This window comes from Sminthopsis crassicaudata, chromosome 2 (assembly GCF_048593235.1).
Source record: "Sminthopsis crassicaudata isolate SCR6 chromosome 2, ASM4859323v1, whole genome shotgun sequence".
Taxonomy (NCBI): Eukaryota; Metazoa; Chordata; class Mammalia; order Dasyuromorphia; family Dasyuridae; genus Sminthopsis; species Sminthopsis crassicaudata.
Genome location: NC_133618.1, coordinates 439162762 through 439177107, shown reverse-complemented (window position 1 = coordinate 439177107; position 14346 = coordinate 439162762). Strand labels below are relative to the sequence as shown.

Here is a 14346-nt window from a genome sequence, read left to right as displayed (position 1 = left end):
GGTTAAGTGAGTTGCCCAGGATCACACAGCTAGGAAGTGTTAAGTGTCTGAGACCAGATTTGAACTGGGGTCCTCCTGAATTCAAGGCTGGTGCTCTATCCACTGTGCCACCTAGCTGCCCCAGCCATATTTCTTTGATGAAATTTGGGGAGCACTCATGTCCTATCAGCGACAGAATTATAAACCATTACAAAGAATATATATATTTTTTTACTATAGCTTTTTTTATTGACAAAACATATCCATGGGTAATTTTTCAACATTAACCCTTGTAAAAACTTGTGTTCCGACTTTTCCCCTCCTTCCCTCCACACCCTCCCCTAGATGGCAGGTAGTTCCATACATGTTAAATACAATATATGAATACATATTTGTACAGTTATCTTGCTGCACATACAAAGGGTAATTTAAAAAAAAAAGTTGTTCCCCAATTCTAGAGATGCCGTCATTTGGGACACTTGTATTTCACTAATACACTGTCTATATAGAAGTTGCCTTTTACATTTATAATCCCAAAGATTATTGATGTTTCCACAAAATCAGTTTGGGCCTATTGGATAAATTAATGTAGAATTAGTCAGTAAAATAGTATTGTAGAATCCTAAAGCTGACTGGAACTTAGATTTCACCTAGCCTAATTCCTTGATTAATGAATGAATCTCTTTAACATTGTCTTTTAAAAGTGGCCATTCAGTCTTTGCTTGAATACCTTCAAGCCCCTTATCTCATAAGGCAACACATTGAATTTTTGTATGATTCTGGTGACTAATGTGAACATTTATGTTGTCTTATCCTAGATCTGATGTCATGAAGAACAGTTGTAGATGTGTCTAGTATGAGAAAGTCAGTGAAGATTTTACAGGTCTGTGAAAACAGGTACATCCCAGTATGTTTTTTGAAACTTCTCTTTAGGCAATCATACTTAGTTATTTTCTTAATGATCTCTATATAACCTATTGGAATATGTGTGATTTGGTTAATAATATTTATGCTTTTCAAAAATAAACTTATTTCAGAGAAGTATAAAATAATGGTTAGTGGCTATCAAATCGTGCATATCCTTTGATCCAGCAGTGTCTCTATTGAGTTTGTATCCCATAGAGATCATAAAAGAGGGAAAAGGAGTCACATGCGCAAAAATGTTTGGAGCAGCCCTTGTTGTGGTGGCAAGGAACTAGAAATTGAGTGGATGTCTATCAGTTGGGGAAATGGCAAAATATGTTATGGTATATAAAGATAATGGAATATTATCATTCTGTAAGAAATGATGAGCAGGCTGGTTTCAGAAAAGTCTGGAAAGATTTATATGAACTGATGCTAAGTGAAGTGAAGTGAACAGAACCGTGAGAACATTGTGCACAATAATAAGATTATGCGATGATCAACTGTGAGGTGATTCAAGGCAATTCCAATAGACTTCTGATAGTGATGGCAAGTACCATCTACATCCAGAGAGAGAACTATGGAGACTGAATGTAGATCAAAACATGTTATTTTCACCCTTTTTTTTTTTTTTTTTTGGTGGTGGTGGTGGTGGTGGTGGTGTTTGCTTGATTTTTTTTCCTTATTTTTTTCTTTTGATCTGATTTTTTTTTGTGTGTGTGCAGTATGATGAATATGTAAATATGTTCAAAAGAATTGTACACGTTTAACCTATATCTGATTGCTTGATGTCTTGGTGAGAGGGGACAGTGGAAAGATGGAGAACAATTTGGAACGCAAGATTTTGCAAAGGTGAATGTTGAAAGCTATGTTTGCATGAATTTGAAATTAAATTCTGTTAAAATTAAAACAATAAAAGTTTTAGTGGTGGAAAAAATATAACAATGCTTAGTGTTTTCTTAAGTTTTTCTGGCCAAATAAGTAGCTCATTTTTCAGTTGTTTTTTCTTAATCGTAATATTTTATAGAGACAGTTGTGACAGTCACTACTTGTGTATGCTATTTAGCAATGTTTATTTTTTAACATATTCAAAACCTGGATGATATAGTTGTTCAATATTGTAAAAAATGTAAGAGGTACAAGAAAAATTCATTAGGTAAAGGAATGGACTGACGAAATATCTTTTTTTTTTTTTTTTTTTTGAGGCTGGTGTTAAGAGTGACTTGCCCAGGATCACACAGCTAGGAAGTGTTAAGTGTCTGAGATTAGATTTGAGCTCAGGTCCTCCTGAATTCAAGGCTGGTGCTCTATCCACTGCACTACCTAGCTGCCCCCTCGAAATATCTTGAGTATAGTATGGTTGCATTCAAAATGAATGATACAATCATAAAATCTCAGGGAAAACAGTTGTTTTTAATCTGGAGTTAGTGAACTTAAAATTTTTTTTAATAACTTTATTTCAGTAGAATTAGTTTTATTTGTAATCCTGTGTTTTATTTAATACATTTAATAGGCTTCATTAGACTGTCATGATTAAAAAAAAGTTAAGAACCCCTGATATAGACCATAGCATGAATGGCTTTAGTGATATTCCCAACAAATGGACATATATTCTCCACTCAAACTTTTGTACCAAAGGACAATTTGCTCTGTCATAGGGTAGCTCATTTCATTATGGGGCAGCTATAATTTAACAATTAGAATTGTTCAATAGTGGCAGTTCTTTTTTTTATATTAAGTTAAAAATCTTACCTCCCAGAAATTTTCACCCAGTGGTCTTAGTTTTCCCTGGAGCTCAGTAGAGTCACAGAACTGGAAGTACATCAGAGACTTATAATAGAATCCCTCCATAGTTGATTCTCCAAAACCCCCCAAAAGCAACCATCCAACTTTCCTTTAAAGACCCCAAATAAGGGATAAACTCCTACCTTCTGAGATACAACATTGTTGTTGTTTTTGACAATTTCTAGCACAAAACTGTAATTTCCACACATATTCTTAGTTTTCATGAGTGATGTCAAGCAACACAGATATTATGCTTCTTCCACATGGTAGCTCTTCAGAATACTTCAGGAGAGCTCTATTGATCCATCTAAGTCTACTTTTCTGTCCTCTACTATCTTGGTAATCCTTTTCTAGATTTGCTCCAACATATTAATATCCTTAACCTATGGTAAATAGAAATGAACACAATGCTTCAGCTTCAGTCTGACCAGGATAGAGTCTTTTTTGATTTCCTTGTTGTGTTGTCATTTTATGCTTTTTCAATTGTCTTAAAAGAAAAGGCGGCCTATCTCCTTCCTGAGACAAATCCTTCTACATGCACAAATGATTCTGTTTCATTGTTTCAAATTTACATGCACAAGTGATTGTTTCATTGTTTCAAATTCTGTTGTCATCCTCATTTTCACTTATCATCAGTATCTTCTTATCTGCTGTCTACTTTCTTACTGTCTACAAACATACTTATGTGTCTCCCATGCTCAGAAACTTAAAATCCATCTTTCGCCACTAGCTATCACCTTCTATCTCTCTTTACTTCTGCAGTTAAATTTGAGAAATCCATCATTCAACTCCACTCTCTCCAAAGTTACTATTAATGCGTTAGTTGCCAAATCTAATAACCTTTAACTCCTAATCCTTAATCCCTTAGTTTTCCCTGGAGCTCAGTAGAATCACAGAACTGGAAGTACATCAGAGGCTTATAATAGAATCTCCATAGTTGATTCTCCAAATCCCTCCAAAGCAACCATTTCCAAAATCAAATGTAAAATCTTTGATATACCAAATCCTTGGTAACCTTTCCACTTTCTATATCTTTCTAATTCCCTTATACTTTGTTCTCACCTATATATTCTACATGCCAATAACAATTGGTCTCTTTGCTATTCCTCAAGCAAGACAACTTTTTTTTTTTTAAATTCTGGGCATTTTCACTGGATATCCCCCAGTCCTATACCAAATCGGTTCTCTCAGGGCACATTTAAAATAAAACTCATTATCTTTTTTCCCCCAAACCCATAATTTCTAATTTTCTTTTTTTACGCCAGTGGTACTACCATCCTTCCAAAATCACTCAGATTTGCAACTTCTGAATCACCCTTTACTATTTATTCCTTCTTACCCCACACATCTAGTCATTTGCCAACTCATGTTAATTCTTTCTCCATTTCACTTGAATCTGTCCCCTTTCTACTTGTATAGTGACATCCCTCCTCCCCCATGTCAGGGTTCAGGGCCTCATCATCTCATCTGAATTATTGCATTAGCCTCCTAATTAGTCATCCTGTATTGAAATTTTCCTTTTTCTAATTTGTCCTCCACATGTTACCATAATGATGTTTTAAATTAATGTATGAATCTGTCCTTGTCATCTGTTAGTAAACTCCACTGTTTCTTTGTTGCCTCTAGGGTCAAGTCCAAATCTTCCATTTGGTAAAATCTTTTATAACTTGGATCAACCTAACTCTAGACTTATTTATATATTAATCCCTTTCAGTCATCCTACCCTAACTGGCCTTATTTATGTTTCTTGCAGATGACATTCCACCTTTTGTCTTAGTACCCCATGGTTTGACCCCTTTGCCTGGAATGCACTTTCTCCTCTCTTCCATATCTTAGAATTCTTTAGCTTCTTTCAAAGCTCAGCTCATGTCCTACTTCCTTTGTGAAGCCTTTTCTAATCATACCTATTAATACCTTCCCCCCAAATTACCTGATACATATATATATAGTATATATAGTATAAATATGTATATGTAGAAAAATATATATGTAGTATAAATGTGTGTGTGTGTGTATATATATATATACATACATATATATATGTATATATATATATACACACACACACACACATTTATATATATATATATAGCATATGTTGGTTATTTGTATGTCCACATGGCTTGTTTGTATTAATCTTCTGAGGGAACATTGTTAGGTATCTCGAGAAGCTTGCCCACCCCACTCTAGGAAGATTTTGATTACTGCTTGAAGGGGAGCAAGAAAAGAAATTATGTGGCAGACCATTTGTTCTCCTCTGAGAGAGAGGAATACTAGACTAGTGTTATATGTATCTATACCCTTAAATGTTGCTAGCTGTAAAGGGCTGAAACTCTTGAGTTTATGCACTGAGGTCAGACAACCAAGCACTTAAGGCTAATTACTGATTGGACAGTACTCTATTAGCATATGCTTGGAAAATGGCCCTTCCCATTATTCTGTGCTGGTTCAATTTTTTGGTGTATACAGGGAATTGTGGGAAGGTTTAGGGGATGGAGTAAGACACGATAGAGTCACTTTTGGGCGGTAGACGAAGAGAAGAGGTCATGGAGATCCTGCGTCCATTCAATTCACTTCTACCCCTAAAGAACAAGAATAAAGACCAAGGACTTTTGCTTATCCTGACTCTGGCTGATTCTAAGGTATCCAGGGTGCTAACTTGGTCTTCGCAACTAGCCTAGAGAAGTGATTTTTTTCTTAAGTTCAAAGTGTTTTTCTGGTTGTTGTTCCTTAAAAAGGAAGGGCTAACTGAAACTTATATCTGAAGGCTTGACCTCCTTCCTACCAAATGCTAATTATATAAAAAAATCATCAGAAATAGTGTATAGTGAGTAAATCAGTTTATCCAAATAGCAAACAGAAATCAGAAAAGTTATAAATATTAGAATATATCAGGTAATACACAGAACATATGAGCTCTTTCACTGGGAGTGACATTTTTCAGGTCACCTGAGAGAGAGTTCTTGATCTTATTTAAGGGAAAATTCCTTGAAATTTCTAGGGATGGAAACTAGAAATGAGGGACATCATGAAGAATCAGCTTTCCTCTAATGTCTGCCTTCTAAAATCTGTTCTTGTTCTCTCCCTGCTCCCTCCCTTTCCCTCTCTATTCTGTGCAAGCCAACTACTTGTCATTGGGAATACAAAGATAAGATATAATAGCATTTTCTTAAGATGAAATAGTTGGCACTCTTTGCAGATGATATAATGGTATACTTAGAGAACCCCAGAGATTCTAATAAAAAGTTATTAGAAATAATTCACAACTTTTGCAAAGTTGCTGGATATAAAATAAATCCACATAAATCCTCAACATTTTTATACATCACCAACAAAATGCAACAGTAAGAGATACAAAGAGAAATTCCATTCAAAACAACTGTCGAGAGTATAAAATATTTGGGAATCCACCTACCAAAGAAAAGTCAGGAATATGAGCAAAATTACAAACCACTTGCCACAAAAATAAACTCAGACTTAAATAATTGGAAAGACATTCAGTGCTCGTGGATAGGCCGAACGAACATAATAAAGATGACAGTACTCCCCAAACTAATCTATTTATTTAGTGCTATACCAATCAGACTCCCAAGAAATTATTTTAATGACCTAGAAAAAATAACAAAATTCATATGGAAGAAGAAAAGGTCGAGAATTTCAAGGGAATTAATGAAAAAAAAAGTCAGATCAAGGTGGTCTTGCTGTACCTGATCTAAAGCTATATTATAAAGCAGCAGTCACCAAAACCATTTGGTATTGGCTAAGAAATAGAATAGTCGATCAGTAGAACAGATTAGGTACACAGGACAAAATAGGGTACAACTATAGCAATCTAGTGTTTGACAAACCCAAAGATACCAACATTTGGGATAAGAATTCCATTATTTAAAAAAAACTGTTGGGAAAACTGGAAATTAGTATGGCAGAAATTAGATATGGACCCACACTTAACACCATATACCAAGGTAAGATCAAAATGGGTCCATGATTTGGGCATAAAGAATGAAATCATAAATAAATTAGAGGAACAGAGGATAGTCTACCTCTCAGACCTGTGGAGGAGGAAGGAATTTATGACCAAAGGAGAAAGAATGAAATCATAAATAAATTAAAGGAACAGAGGATAGTCTACCTCTCAGACCTGTGGAGGAGGAAGGAATTTATGACCAAAGGAGAACTAGAGATCGTTATTGATCACAAAATAGGAAGATTTTGATTACATCAAATTAAAAAGCTTTTGTACAAATAAAACTAATGCAAACAAGATTAGAAGGGAAGTAACAAATTGGGAAAATATCTTTACAGCTAAAGGTTCTGATAAAGGCCTCATCTCCAAAATATATAGAGAACTGACTCTAATTTATAAGAAATCAAACCATTCTCCAATTGATAAATGGTCAAAGGATATGAACAGACAATTTTCAGATGATGAAATTGAAACTATATCCACTCATATGAAAGAGTGTTCCCTGGAATTGAATGTAAAGTGTTAGCACTACTGTCTTTATACCCAGGTTACTTATACCTTCAGAACCCATTTCTTAACATGCAACAAGAAAATTGGATTTACACACATATATTGTATCTAGGTTATACTGTAACACATGTAAAATGTATGGGATTGCCTGTCATCTAGGGGAGGGAGTAGAGGGAAGGAAGGGAAAATTTGGAAAAATGAATACAAGGGATAATGTTATTAAAAAAAATTACTCATGTATATGTACTGTAAAAAAAATTTTTAATTATAAAATTAATAAAAGAAAAGAAAAGAAAGAGTGTCCCAAATCACTACTGATCAGAGAAATGCAAATTAAGACAACTCTGAGATACCACTACACACCTGTCAGATTGGCTAAGATGACAGGAACAAATAATGATGAATGTTGGAGGGGATGGGAAAACTGGGACACTGATGCATTGTTGGTGGAGTTGTGAAAGAATCCAGCCATTCTGGAGAGCAATTTGGAACTATGCCCAAAAAGTTATCAAAATATGCATACCCTTTGATCCAGCAGTGTTACTACTGGGCTTATATCCCAAAGAAATACTAAAGATGAGAAAGGGACCTGTATGTGCCAAAATGCTTGTGGCAGCTCTTTTTGTAGTGGCTAGAAACTGGAAGATGAATGGATGCCCATCAATTGGAGAATGGTTGGGTAAATTATGGTATATGAAGGTTATGGAATATTATTGCTCTGTAAGAAATGACCAGCAGGATGAATACAGAGAGGTTTGGAGAGACTTACATCAACTGATGCTGAATGAAATGAACAGAACCAGAAGATTGCTGTACACTTCAACAACAATACTGTATGAAGATGTATTCTGATGGAAGTGGATATCTTCAAAATAAAGAAGATCCAACTCACTTCCAGTTGATCAATGATGGATAGAAACAACTACACCCAGAGAAGGAACTGAATGTAAACTGTTTACACTACTGTCTTTCTACCCAGGTTACTTATACCTTCAGAATCCAATTCTTAATGTACAACAAGAAAATTGGATTTGCACGCATATATTGTATCCAGGTTATACTGTAACACATTTAATATGCATGGGATTGCCTGTCATCTAGGGAGGGAGTAGAGGGAAGGAAGGGAAAATTTGGAAAAATGAATACAAGGGATAATGTTGTAAAAAAAAAAACAAAAAAAAACCAACAACAAACATGCATATGTATTGTCAAAAAAAATTATAATTATAAAATTAATTTTTAAAAAAAGATAAAATAGTTGGGGATGTTTTCAGATCCCACAATCATAGTCAGATCTATCTGTATATAAGTTTCAGTTTCTCATTATCTTTTCTAAAATTATTGAGCCTACAACTGGACCTTAAATTTTGGGGGATCATTTGATTAGATAGGGCAAGATAGGACCATCATTCCTTGTATTAGAGATGTTATACTTCTTTTAATTCAACCTGAAATTGCTTTAGTTTTTTGAGCTATTTGTTCACACTTTTGGTTTATATGAAGCTTATTTATACAACCTACATAGGCTGAATAACTCACACCTACCAGTATTTGTGGTTAACAAGAATATATTTATCAACTCTGCTTCAATCTAATGTTCTTACACATGCATTGGACATTTTGATTAAAAAATTCAATGCCAAATGACCTAGGAAAAATAACAACAGAATTCATATGGAACAACAAAAGGTCGAGAATTTCAAGGGAAGTAATGAAAAACAAATTAAATGAAGGTGGTGTAGCTGTACCTGATCTAGAACTGTATTATAAAGCAACAGTCACCAAAACCATTTGGAATTGGCTAAGAAATAGACTAGTTGATCAGTGGCATACGTTAGGTTCACAGGGCAAGATAGTGAATAAAAATAGCAATCTAGTGTTTGATAAACCCAAAGATCCCAAATTTTGGGATAAGAATTCATTATTTGACAAAAACTGCTGGGAAAACTGGAAATTAGTATGGCAGAAACTAGGCATGGACCCACATTTAACACCACATACTAAGATAAGATCAAAGTGGGTCCAAGATTTAGGCTTAAAGAACGAAATCATAAATAAATTGGAGGAACATGGGATGGTTTACCTCTCGGCTTGTGGAGGAGGAAGGAGTTTGTGTCCAAGGGAGAACTAGAGATCATTATTGATCACAAAATAGAAAATTTTGATTACACCAAATTAAAAAGTTTCTCCACAAACAAAACTAATGCAAACAAGATTAGAAGGGAAGTAACAAATTGGGAAAATATTTTTATAGTTAAAGGTTCTGATAAAAGCCTCATCTCCAAAATATACAGAGAATTGACTTTAATTTATAAGAAATCAAGCCATTCTCCAATTGATAAATGGTCAAAGGATATGAACAGACAATTTTCAGATGATGAAATTAAAACTATTTCCACTCATATGAAAGAGTGTTCCAAATCACTACTGATCAGAGAAATGCAAATTAAAACAACTCTGAGATATCATTACACCTCTGTCAGATTGGCTAAGATGACAGGAACAAATAATGATGAATGTTGGAGGGGCTGTGGGAAAACTGGGACACTGATGCATTGTTGGTTGAGTTGTGAAAGAATCCAACCATTCTGGAGAGCAATCTGGAATTATGCCCAAAAAGTTATCAAAATGTGCATACCTTTTGACCCAGCAGCTACTGGGCTTATATCCCAAGGAAATACTAAAGAAGGGAAAGGGACCTGTATGTGCCAAAAATGCTTGTGGCAGCTCTTTTTGTAGTGGCTAGAAACTGGAAAATGAATAGATGTCCATCAATTGGAGAATGGTTGGGTAAATTATGGTATATGAATGTTATGGAACATTATTGTTCTGTAAGAAATGACCAACTGGAGGAATACAGAGAGGCTTGAAGAGACTTATATCAACTGATGCTGAGTGAAACAAACAGAACTAGGGGATCATTATACACTTCAACAATGATACTGTATGAGGATGTATTCTGATGGAAGTGGATATCTTCAACATAGAGAAGAGCTAATCCAATTCCAATTGATCAATGATGGACAGAATCAGCTACATCCAGAAAAGGAATACTGGGAAATGAGTGTAAACTGAGAGCATTGGTTTTTTTTGTTGTTGTTGTTGTTGTTGTTTTGTTTTGTTTTGTTTTGTTTCTCTTCCCAGATTATTTTTACCTTGTGAATACAATCCTTCCTTTGCAACAGCAACAACAACAAAATTCGGTTCTGCACATATATATTGTACCTAGGATATACTATAAGATATTTAATATGTATGGGAATGCCTGCCATCTAGGGGAGGGGAAAAACTCGGAACAGAAGGGAGTACAAGGGATAATGTTTAAAAAAAAAAAATTACCTATGCATATGTACTGTCAAAGAAAATGCTATAATTATTAAAATTAATAAAAAAAATTCAATGCCAGGTCCAGAAGGCTTTGTATATATTTGTAATAAAGAACTATAATAATATTCTATACTACATACAGAATATCTACTACTTTCCCATTTTAATAACTTTTCCTATTTGAATGCTTGTATTATTGCTATAGTCTAAGTTCAAAGGAAAAGCATATATTGTTTTTTCCTGTTTGTTTTGGTTTATTCAACAATATTGAGTTTTTTTTGTGCTGAGATATTTTGGGGATTAAAATTAATTTGTATTAATAAATATTAAGCAGTGACATGCACAGATACTTGAAAAAATGCTTGGAATTGAATTATTGGAGAGACACAAGTATTTTAGCCTTTAAAAAAAATGCACAAATACTTAGCCTTTAAAAAAAATGCACAAATACTTAGAAGGGCAAAGTACTATTGCCATCTGGAAGAAAGATTAAACTTTTTACCATGTTCCCTTTTCAAGAGTATATTTTCCTTCTGAATGTTGCCTCTTTTAATCTTTTCTCCTAATTATTACCTCCCTTCCTTCTCTTAATTCCTTTCCCTCTTCCCTATTGGGTAAAATGAATTTCTATACCCAACTCTGTGTGTGTGTGTGTGTGTGTGTGTGTGTGTGTGTGTGTGTGTGTGTGTGTGAATTTCTATACCCAACTCTGTGTGTGTGTGTGTGTGTGTGTGTGTGTGTGTGTGTGTGTATTCCCTCCTTTAACCATTTCAGATGTGCATGAGGTTTAAGTGTTGCCTATTCTCACCATCCCTATCAAATTTTCCCCTCCATTGTATAAATTCTTCCTTGAGTGTTCCATTTATGAGATAATTTTCCCCATTCTTACTCTCCTTTTTTTCTTTTCCTAGTGCATCCCTCTTTCTCATCTTTCGATTTTAATTTTAAGATCATCTCAATCTAATAGAATCACATCTGTGCCCTTTGTGAAAATCTCTTTAATAGCCCTAGTAATATTAAAGTCTTGAGAAGTTACATGTATCATCTTTCTATACAGGAATGTGTAAATAGTTTAATCTTGTTAAATATTTTGTGATTTTTTTTTTTTTTTGCTTATATTTACTTTTTTATGTTTCTCTTTATCTTGTGTTTGAATGTCAGATTTTTCTTTTTAGTTTTGGTCTTTTCATCAGGAATGCTTGAAAAATCCTCTTTTTTTTTTTTAATTAGGTGAGCATTTTCTCTTTATAAAATTGTCACTTTTGTTGGATAGGTTATTCTTTTTTGTAATCCTAGTTCCTTTGTATTCTAAAAATCTCTTTCTGAACTCTTCCCTAGTATTTTTTTCTTGGTAATTTAATTATTTTATTTAAAAAAAACCAATATATTTATTAATAAAAGGATGGTCATTTGGCCTTCTCCCTTAGATCAAAGACCCTCAATGGCAGTAGGTTCACAATTTATATGTTTTTCAAAGAGTAGATGTTCCTAAGTCAATCAATTCTGATTGGCTAACAGTTAATGAAAAAATGAATATTACAATGAGAGGCTGAGCTACATTACAGTAAAGTATAAGGGATATATGACTAGGATCACTCCTGATCAAAGAGACATTATTTCTATATCATCTTTTTGACAAAAGGGAGAATCAGCATTTCTCCAGATCTATCTGAGCAAATGCAAAGTTATTAGCTCAAGCTTGGATTTTCTTTTACTGTTTGATTAGATCTTGTCCTATATAAATCTTTGAGAAAGTTTCCCACACTGCTTGATTTTTGGTCTTCTAATAATTGTTGTTGTCTTGGGTCCAATCTGTATTTTTCTTTGAGGGTTTGCTTATATATGTTATTGTCCTATTCTCTGTTGTTTTGAGATTTCTTATCATAGTAGATTTTTATGATCAGGTTCTTTTTTTGCTCATTTTTCCAGCTTACTTCCTGTCTTGACACTTTATATTATTGTTGGTTCTGTTCACTTCTGAGTGTATATGTAAGGGTGGAGGGAAATATCTGTCCCTGAGCCTCTGTCTTTTATGTTTATCTGCTGCTTTCATAGCTCAGTTTGAAGGCCTGTAAGTTTTCTGTCTTTCCAAAGTGATGTGATCTGGGAAGTTCATGCCAAAATCTCTCCAGTTCCTCCTGGTCTGTGTTCTGCAAATTCAAACCTAGTTTGAATCTGTAGGATTGTATGGTTGAGTTTTCTTAGACTTTTGCTAGACTCAATCACAGCCTTCTGGGAGGTTCTGCAGACTGTTCTGCTGACTCCTCTTTGGTTTTGGTCCCTTTTTCTGTTTATTCTACGTAATAGGACTGACTAACGGTTGAGAGTCTCCACTTTGCTCTTGGACTCAGAGCCACATACCTATGTTTCAAGAGCTTGTTCCTTGTTCCTTACACATATAGGACGCCTATTCCCTGGTGACCACAACCACTTTTCTCTACCTTGGAATTGTGACTCTAAACTGGGTAATGTGTGACAGAGCTGCTAAATGACCCCCATTATAAAGCCATGGATATCATTACTACTCATAGAACTAGTACAGAATCCCCTAGAATTTCTTTCTTCCCAGCTATTCAGTCCCCTTACTATCCCTAAGTACAGGACTGTTCTCTGTTGCTGCTGCTGTACTGTGCTCTTGGCTGGCTCTGACTTCAGTGTCCAAAGATCACTTTTGTCTGTCTTCCTAAGCTGCCCTGGGCTGAACAAATGACTCATTGTGATTTTTTTTCTTTTCTTTCTTGACCAGAATTTGTTTTGACACATTTTCTAGGTCATTGTGGAGGAGGATACGAAGGAGCTAAGACAAGACTCCATCATCTTATCTCTATATGTCCTTCCCCTTCTTTTAATGTCCATTTTAAAAGTAATTCATTATTACATATGTGATTAGAATAGGATTCAGTGAATAGAATTGCCAAGTCCCTTATATTCAAAAAGTATCTTAGAATAATAATTATTATTTTTTTGGTTGCTGTTCTATGTTAGGCCTGTTCCCTGATACCTTTGTCTTGATTTTGGAAGAAAATGGGATACTTGTAGCTCATTCAACAGTTAACAAAAAGAGATGTAATTCACTATAGCAGGGAAAGTCTATTCAGTATGGTACTGAGAGCCCCTAGAATTAATTCAGCTGAGAGAAACCCCCATTTTAATCCATTGGTAAAGCATCTAAGGGCTTTTCCAGATCTTGTTTCAAAGGCAATAAGAAAATAGTATCAACAATTTAAGCTTTTATTCCACTGAGTCAACCATGTTTTCAGAATGTTTCAATGGTTTTTGAAGAAAAATTAGCTTGGCTTTTATGGGGTTGGGGAGGGGTGGTATTAAGATATTGTTCTTACTCTGCCATACCTCCCTTAATCTATACTTATGAAATTTATTTTTTGAATGCAAGTATTGAAATTTACATTTATTCCTATAAACTTCATTTTATTTTATTTGATTCAACTAGTTTGTTGAAGTTTGTCTTTCTATGTCCATTTTTATAACTATATCTCAGTATAAATCAGTGTTTAGCACAGTGCCTGGCACACAGTAGGATCTTAATAAATATATGTTGTGTGAGTTGAATATCTTGTTTGGTTTACTCTGTGTCAGTTCATACAAGTCTGTTCACTTTCCTCTGAATCCATCAAATTTGTTGAGTCTTACAGGGCAATAACATTTCATTACATTTGTGTACCACAAATTTTAACAGATGATTTTCTTTTCCTTCCCTATGTTCTATCATATTTTTATTTTGTTGAAACATTTTCCAGTTACAGTTTAAAAATTTTCATTTTTTAATTATATATAAAAACAATTTTAACATTCATCTTTAAAATTTTTTATTTTCCCCCATTTTCATGTAAGGATAATTTGGACACTTTTTTTTT

The 14346-nt window shown here is 34.3% G+C and overlaps 1 protein-coding gene across 4 annotated transcripts in view; it reads left to right on the top strand.

Moving 5' to 3' along the window:
* The window catches only part of PIGU (phosphatidylinositol glycan anchor biosynthesis class U), a 142893-nt gene that overhangs the window by 37956 nt on the left and 90591 nt on the right, over window positions 1-14346 (top strand). The window contains exon 2 of one of the 4 annotated variants that reach the window (XM_074292450.1): window positions 798-876. The exons of 2 other annotated variants lie outside the window; for them this stretch is intronic. The gene's annotated coding sequence lies outside the window, so the exon portion shown is untranslated. The remainder of the gene's footprint in view (window positions 1-797; window positions 877-14346) is intronic. One more of the 4 variants, XM_074292452.1, reaches the window with a different exon arrangement.